This window comes from Dermacentor andersoni, chromosome 11 (assembly GCF_023375885.2).
Source record: "Dermacentor andersoni chromosome 11, qqDerAnde1_hic_scaffold, whole genome shotgun sequence".
Lineage (NCBI taxonomy): Eukaryota > Metazoa > Arthropoda > Arachnida > Ixodida > Ixodidae > Dermacentor > Dermacentor andersoni.
Genome location: NC_092824.1, coordinates 9,048,368 through 9,056,794, shown reverse-complemented (window position 1 = coordinate 9,056,794; position 8,427 = coordinate 9,048,368). Strand labels below are relative to the sequence as shown.

The following is an 8,427-nucleotide window of genomic DNA, read 5'->3' as shown; positions in this document are numbered from 1 at the left end:
GGAAGGGATGCAATTGGCTGACTTCACTGCGCAGTTTTATTTACTTTTCTTTAACGTGTCGTTTTCCACTCTTTTATCCCCACAAGAACAGGCTATTTGCCTGCTTTTCGCATTGTTGCACGAGTTTTACATGACGGTGCAGGAGGGTACGTGTCACTGCGCCACTATAGCAAATCGAATAATTTACTTAATTTACTAGAGTTAATTACCTTCCAAAGCAAATGTTAATACAGGTGCAGTAAGGGTACAAAGTCCGCAACATAGTCAATGTTTATTGGTGAGATAACCTTTCAAGATGCATCGGGAAATTCACGCTTGATAACCGACAAGAAAATGCAACTCAACGGTGCCGCGTTCAGCACAACGTTGAAACTTCGCGTACTTTCCTGTCTTGTCACTTGCCCTTGCCGAGGCTGAAATAATTCAAGCTACTCCGTAAGCGCCATGTTTGCATGCTACTCAGCAAAAGAAATTTGTGACGACCTCCTCGTCTGGTGGCCATCGAACACTTATGGCATTTTTCACTGGTCGATTCGGAGCACGATTTCTTGCTCCGCGGCAACGAATCCTAATTTCACTGGTCGATCTGGAGCGGGTTCGCGCGTTCCACTGGTCGTTTCGAATCAACTCGCTCCGCGCCGGATCGCTCGCACTTGCTCCGCCGCAGGGGCGCGGATTCGGGCGGAAATAGCACGCGTCACTTCCGTCTTCAAACGAAATCGGTACCCGGTTGGTACGCATAACATATTGTGTTGCTTCGCAAGATGGCTGCGTTCGGTGCTGCTGTAGCGCTCGCGTTTAGCGATGAGAGCTCGGACGACAGTGATTACGAAGTGACGCAGGTGCTGTACGAAGCCTTCTATGCACTTTGGCCATGCACAATCCTTGCGGGCGCGACTCGGAAATGACGGACCATGCGACTGCCGCGGTCAAATTACACACGGGGGACGGCGAGTTTGGTTGCCGTGGAAACGTACAGAACGGAAGTCGGGCGTGGTTTCTGGAACCGGTTCGTGTGACGTATACGCAGACTTCCTGTGTGATCCCCCGCGGAGCGTTTTTGCGCTCCGCTGGCCGATTCGGATTTGTGAAACCCGAGCATTCGCTCGAGGATTTCGGCGGCTGCTCCAGATCGACCAGTGAAAAATACCAATAATACCACAACTCGCAAAGGCGTACGAAGCAAATGCGAAAATGCACTTCATTTGCTGTGTAGCATGTCAACAAACGCATAGAAGTCGGAGAATGGAATCTGCGGTACAAGTTTTTTATTCTCCATTCGCGTACGTACCGAATTCGGCAATCCATGTCTCCGCGCATTGCATTTGTTGTGCGAGACGCCATTTTCCAAAACAAGCGGGCGAAATAGTTCCATGATATCTCTCCGCGTAATTTCGACGGAAAACCGCAGCGATCGCTGCGACGGTGCGACTGTGCGACCAACCAGCTGGTGGCAGCCGAAAATCAGGGTGTCGGCACTGCGACTGCGATTTTCGTCGCAAACGACGGAAATCGCACTTCCGGTATGACGAAAATCGCATCTTGTGAAACAGGCTTAAGAAATTTTTCCGAAAGGCCTTTATGGCGGATGGGGTCCAAACTAACACTAGTTCACCCGGTTAGTAGTCAACTTGTCTGCGGCGGAGATTGTAGCGCCGCGCGTCAATACACTGCTTTTTTCCTGATGCTCATGCGAGCTAATGCGAGCCAGTTGGCGTGCTTCCTCGGCACGCTGTACAAAACGCTCGGTGTCTTCATCAAGACTGTCGGAATTCTCACATGGTAACATGGCTTCTAACGTTGTCTGAACTTCACGGCCGTAAACAAGAGCATACGGTGTGAAGTGTGTGGTCCCTTGCGTAGCGCTATTGTACGCAAACGTGACGTACGGTAGCACCTCGTCCCACTTCTTATGCCGCACGTCTATGTACACGGTCGTCCACTTCCAATTTGAACACGGCTCCGGGAGCGCCGGCGTCGCCGGCCGCCCGGAGCCGTGTTCAAATTGGAAGTGGACGACCGAGTACATCGACAGCATGTCAGCCATCATTTTGTTAAGCCTTTCCGTCAAGCCATTTGCTTGCGGATGATAGGCAGTCGTCTTTCGGTGCGTGGTGTAACACAATTGAAAAAAACTTCTTCAAGTCTTGCCGTAAACGCCGCCCCTCGATCTGTGATGACACAGATTGGGGCGCCAAGACGTAGTACGATGTTCTGTAAGAAAAATTTTGCAAGCTCAGAAGCTGTACCTTTAGGAAGAGCCTTTGTTTCAGCATAGCGGGTTAAATAGTCCGTGGCCTGATGCACTTGTTTCCGGAAATAGACAACGGAAACGGGCCCAGGAGGTCCATGCCGACTTGATCGAAGGGCCCTCGAGGTGGCTCGATACGATTCAGCAATCCCGCAGGTTTCACAGGTGACTTTCGGCGCTGGCATTCACGGCAGGCTTGGACGTATCATTTAACACAATTGGCGAGTTTCGACCGCTAGTACGATTTCCGTACCCTAGCAAGGGCTCGAGGTAAACCCAAGTGGCCGGATGCAGGCTCGTCGTGGCATGTGAACCGGATTTCGTCACAAAGCTATGCTGGTACGACCAAATGATAGGTTTTGTTGCTGGCAGCAGAATTCTTCTTGTATAACATTCTCTGTCTCAAACAAAACGACGACAATCCGCAAGCAATTTGTTGGGGCAGATTAACGTTGTGGCCTTCTAGGTGTTCAATGATAGGTCGCAATTCCCAGTCTGCTCGCTGTCATGTAGATACGTCTGCCTCGCTTATGGCGCCGAGAAAAGTACTGTCATCTTCGGTGTGTTGATCGGCAGGTTCAACAGACGCGCGCGACAATGTGTCGGCATCTTCGTGTGCGTGGCCGGACTTGTGCTTGATGGTCATGTCGTATTCCTGCAGGCGCAAACTCCACCGTGCCAGTCGTCCAGAAGGGCTTCTTAGGCTTGCCAGCCAGCATTACCCACGAAACACAGAACCCCTTGAAAAACTCTTAAAACTGCTACAAATGGCTATAGACGTCTTGGTCAATGATAAGATTCAAAATAGAATATCTTCTAAACGTAACCTCAGCACCTGGATTATGCAAGTATATATTCTATCTGCGGTAAAACCCACTACTTGTGTCGCCAGAGCCTATTTTGGTAAACACATTCAGAAAGTCTAACTCAAGAACTTTTTTAGATTTTTTTGTCTAAAAGTGCATAAAATGCCAAACGGCGTGTTAAGAGTGCGGTTACCGTCGCCGTCGGCGTTAATGAATAAAAGATGCCACGGACAAATCGAACTCGTAGGAAGCAACATCATAAGTTGGCTGTAATCTGAAAAAATTTTCCACCAGAACTTCAACAATCAAGGGCGTGTTATTGTTTTCCATACGGGGCGCGCACACGACGCCTGGAAACCGTTCTATGCTCGCGCAGCAGGTATACTGACAGCAGCAGGAACGAAACGCCGGCGTCGCAGTGACCACAGCGGTGTCACAGAGCCACCGCGATGCGAGCACTTCGGCGGCAGTCAAGTAGACACGCTCCAAATTTATCAGGCATCTCTTTTCGTGCTGGACACACTGGGAGGCAGGAAGTGCGGAAAAAAAACGACCACTGCCGCCCGCAATGTCTCGGTCGTGGGCTCGTTATGCCAGTTGTGCGTCATTCTAAGCCGTTCTGCACATTTATTCTGGATATTAACTGAAGTCATTTAGCTGTGCTGATGCTGTTTGCCGTGTGTTTTGCATCAGTGCTTCGTGACATCGGCTGTATTGCGTGTTTTCGCCGACGGCTTACTACCACAATGGCGGGATCTGCGCTCGCCACCTTCGTTGTTCTCTGTGCGTCTTTGTACGTCACACGTTCGGATGACACCTTTTCCGGTAAGTGAAATACTTTGCACTTCGTTTTTCGTCAACAATGTGAATATTTTAGGCGTTACCCACGACAATTCTTGATGGATGGGCTCTTCTACCCTGCGAGTTTTCGTCATTTTTACTTTTGTACGAGGGTTCTGCTCGTGTTCAGCAGTTCAGCACTACCGCGTTCCACTACTTCTGCAATACCAGTCAGAACTTTGCCCTGCTTGTTAGTCTTTGTGGTTAACGCAGCACGAACCAACCGTAGGGAGTACATTCGAAGACGACGCGCTGGCTGTAATCCTGAACTAGACTTAACTCGCCCTATTTCGTGTCCTTTTGTTCTTGCATGGATTACAGCGTTTCGTGCAAGCGCGCTTGACAGTGAATATGCAGCTTGTAGCGCTCCCACTTTATAGCAAAACAAAAATATAACTGCAACGTTTACTTCATCTACACAATTCCAAATGTAATCGTCTGCTGATTAACAAATTTCACTTGTGTTTCGTTCTAAATTACCAGCAAAACTTTTAGCCTAGTAGGTGCTTCATCTGGGAGTGAAATGACGACTGCTTGGCATTCATTAATGAATCACTGTGACCGCGTCACCTCATTTGTAATTGCAAATCTGTCTTTCAACTGACTTGATGCTCTCGTATTTTGTTCCTTTCTCCATAGACAGCTGGACATCTTTCTTGTACCTTGGCCCCTAGCTGGATGACGGGACCTCATCATGATCAGTGTGAGCCAATGTACTGTACCCTTTCTGGTCCTCCCAGTGCTTTGTTTGTGGTTTAAGCCCAGGGTGCCCTTCGTGGTAAAATAGCTGGTTGGTGTCTCACAAACGGGCATTTTTTTGCACTGCACCTTATGAGCTGCCACCATTATAACCAATTTCTCAGTGCCAGTGTACATACACAGTTCTACTAATAATTAGTTTCACTAAGTCTAACAAAATTTACCTGCAGGTAATCACTGCTATGTAAGAACTCACAAATTAACTGTTGTGTCATACGAGTATTCCATACATAAGTAAAAATTTGCTACAACAGTGTATATTACACCTTGCTTCCCTAATGCACAAATGTATTCAAGCCAGTATGTGATTAGTTCTGTATTCTAAATGTTTCCTGTATGATTTAGTTTATTTACAGGAATTTACTGTTCAGCATCAGCAAGCAGTCTAATTTAAGATTTATGTGTGCTGTAAAAGGTATGCTTTGCCGGTACACTTGATAAAACATGGGCCGAAGCTTCCATACAAGGACGAACTTCAATTTCGCTCTACCACCGTTAGCACTTACCTGGCGCTTGCAAAATGAATCACATCAGGCAGCATGTGCCAGACTGTTCTTTAACCTTATTGTGAGGATATCACAAAGTGATTTGTGGAGGCGCCTGCGTCTGAGATAGAGATTGTGCTGCAACATATGTGGGTGTACAACAGGCATGATGCTGAGGGTTCCAGCAGTTTGCAGAGGTGCTTTTAAAATTTTGTCATAACTACAACTTTACCTGTGCTGTTTTTTGTCACTTATTTCAATAATATCATTGGAGGTGTTATCAGAATTTAACAATTTATTTGCCCTATCTCATTAGGCTGCCACATTAGACCTTTCACTAAGTGGGCAATTATTCAACATGGACCATTACTTCAATACATGTTTTTGTGTGCAGTGGCTTCTTAATTGCGAGTCAACGTAGGTGCTCAGAATTACCTGAGGCTATAGCTGCACTTATGAATTTGCTGCCTATACAAATCACTTTGCACTTTCTGACGCAATAAGCATGTTAACACTTCCAAGACAGTTAGCAATGTTATCGTTTGATCATATCATGAGATAAAATTTTTATGACGTATCATCCAAGATGATGCGTCATTAGTGTGAGGTATTGCCCTAAGCCAATCAGGATCACATGAAAATATATCAACAAAAATGACTGATCCAGCCTAGAAGTGTTGCTTTGGGGCACTACTTTATCACCAGTACTCATTTGCATGCTACCTGCTTACCCTGTACTGTGTCATGTTTAAGTTTGAAAAAATGCAACAGCTAGACAGTGCAAAATGCCAAACTTGCTTTTGTTTTAACAATATAAAACGCTATCTAACTTTTTAAGTCAGTACATCATTTACCTGCAGAGTGGATTACTGTTTTAGACTGGTTATATATTGCATGAAGCTTTTCAGACGTGTTTGACAAGTTGATAAGTGCCTTTTTAGCCACAAAACACCATATATTAATTTGAAGGCTGACTTTGTTTGACTCTGCTCTGCAGTTTAATAACTATATGCCAGGAAATATACTAGTCATTTTAAACATCGTCACATAGATAACTTAATATACCCGTAATTTAACAGAAAGGAGTGTTTCAACTGGTTTTTAATGTGAGCCATACTTCTTACTTCGCACATATCGCTAATTGAAATTCCAATTTCAACATTCCCGTTTCCTCCCTCGCCTTTTTCCCCTCATCTGTGCAGGTATTGCTTGCCTATGTCTACAAAAACCGTCACGCGTCGCCTGTGACAGCAAGCTTTTGTGGACAGCAAGTGCTCTCCTACGAAGGCTGGCCTGCTCTGGCAGCGGCGGCAATCATCTTCGAGATTTATTCATGATCACCTGTGCTGGTATTTGTCACTCTTGTTAATTACACTTTCTGCATCTTTTCTAATTTATTAGGCAATAAAGTATGACTATGTGACATGGTTAGAAATAGTTGTCTTGCGGCATTTTCGCTTGCAATCATGTTTTATGCAGTAGTTCCGCGGAAACCCGCAAGGTGGAGAGAAGTAATGAATAAAGGGAAAATCAGACATCCACCCGTTCGCAGCAATTGCTACAAAGGAAACCCATACAGGCTCCTCGGACCAGGACGGATCAGAACGAATTTTTCTTCAACTGTGAGGCTTCTCTTTCGAGGAACCCGTATGGGTTTCCTTTGTAGCAATTGCTACGAACGGGTGGATGTCTGATTTTCCCTTTATTCATAATCATGTTTTATGCATGAAAAACTCATCGTACAATGGATGAAAGAAATAACAGCATATTATGGTTTATCTTTCAGTTTCGGTAACATGCAACATGCAAGGAATTCACTAATGGATGATAAGCCGAAGAACTGGCCATTATTTCTGCGTGATGCTATGCAAGCATGTGGCGTTACCTTACAAGGGGAACCCACAAAGTAAGTTACAATTTACTTTTAAATTAGGCATGGACATCAGAAAAAAAAATATTTATATTGCCAGTTAGAGTGGCCCGCAGAGTGTTTTTCCAGATGTGAACTATACTTTATTTCTTGACAATTCTTTGCAGCACAGCGTTCTGTTTCGTATACTGGTGTAAGGCTATTGTGCCCCCTGTAGCTGAAACCAGGATGTAATTTTTGCCTGAACTGCAGCATCACTGACAAAATGTTTCCCTGCTAGAAACTATTTCAATTCGGTGGAGACCCAGCAGGGCGATGTTTTGTCGATAATGACATGTTTCATGCAGAGGTGTTCTTGTTTTGGTCAATGGGGGAACATTGGCATGATATCAGCATACAATACAGATTTTGTTTTATTTCCAAAATAATTCTGACAGGCGGCATTCAATTGATTGTTCGAAGTAAAAAGCACTAATTGACCAATGAGGCTGTATTACACTATTCCTATGGTTCACATCTGGGAAAACTACCTGTGCATCACTCTATCCGACAATATCAACTTTTTCTTTCTGATGTCCGTGCCTCATTTAAAATAAGTTGTAACTGTGGGCAAACCTCCTGATACTGTAACATTAGGGACCGGTAAGACCAACCTGCGTGCCCTCCAGTCTGTACAAGCTCAAGCTCTGCGAATTTGTCTTGGCCTTCCCAGGCGTGCACCCACGGCAGCAACAATAGCCGTCGCGCATGACCACCCCATCAATACGTATATTCGCGTCGACTCTTTAAGGATGCACATCAGGCACTTCGCCCGACTTCTATCGCATAATCTCGCCTCCCTTCCTGGGGCTCGACCTCGTTCAGCGTTTAGCAGAATTATTGCCGCCAACTATGGAACTTTACTGTCAACCTTCACACCTGCCGCACAACCATCTCTACCGCTGTGGTGCCTGCATCCACTCCAGGTCCTTCTTGTCATTCCCGGCATCAAATGAAAACGGAGATGTCATCTTTCGCCCTCCAACAAACCACGATTTCATTCCTACATGACAAGCACAACGAACGCGCCCACGTTTACACAGACGGTTCTGTCTCCTCTAAACGTTCAGCAGGAGCAGTGGTAATTCCCGCTCAATCTCTCACCATCAAATTCAAGACGTCTCACATTACATCTTTGACGGCTGCAGAACTCGCAGCTGTCCGTGCTGCTCTGGAGTTTATTGGTCCCAAATCACCACATTCAAGGTCCATATTTTGTGATTCAAAAGCAGCACTCCAGTGTCTGCTGTCCCTTTCAACCGTGGACCTAATGTGCAGTTAGTCGCAGACATCCGACTACTCCACCATCATGCAAGGGACACATCATTTACCACTGGATACCGGGTCACTGCGGAATTTCGGAAAATCACTGCGGAT

The 8,427-nt window shown here is 45.8% G+C and overlaps 1 long non-coding RNA gene across 1 annotated transcript; it reads left to right on the top strand.

The window, feature by feature from the left end:
• The first annotated feature begins 3,605 nt into the window (after nt 1–3,605).
• LOC129381391 (uncharacterized) lies at nt 3,606–7,041 on the top strand. The gene is made up of 4 exons (XR_008609579.2): nt 3,606–3,882; nt 4,537–4,600; nt 6,344–6,490; nt 6,928–7,041. It is a non-coding gene; the product is annotated as an uncharacterized lncRNA (long non-coding RNA).
• The last annotated feature ends 1,386 nt before the right edge of the window (nt 7,042–8,427 follow it).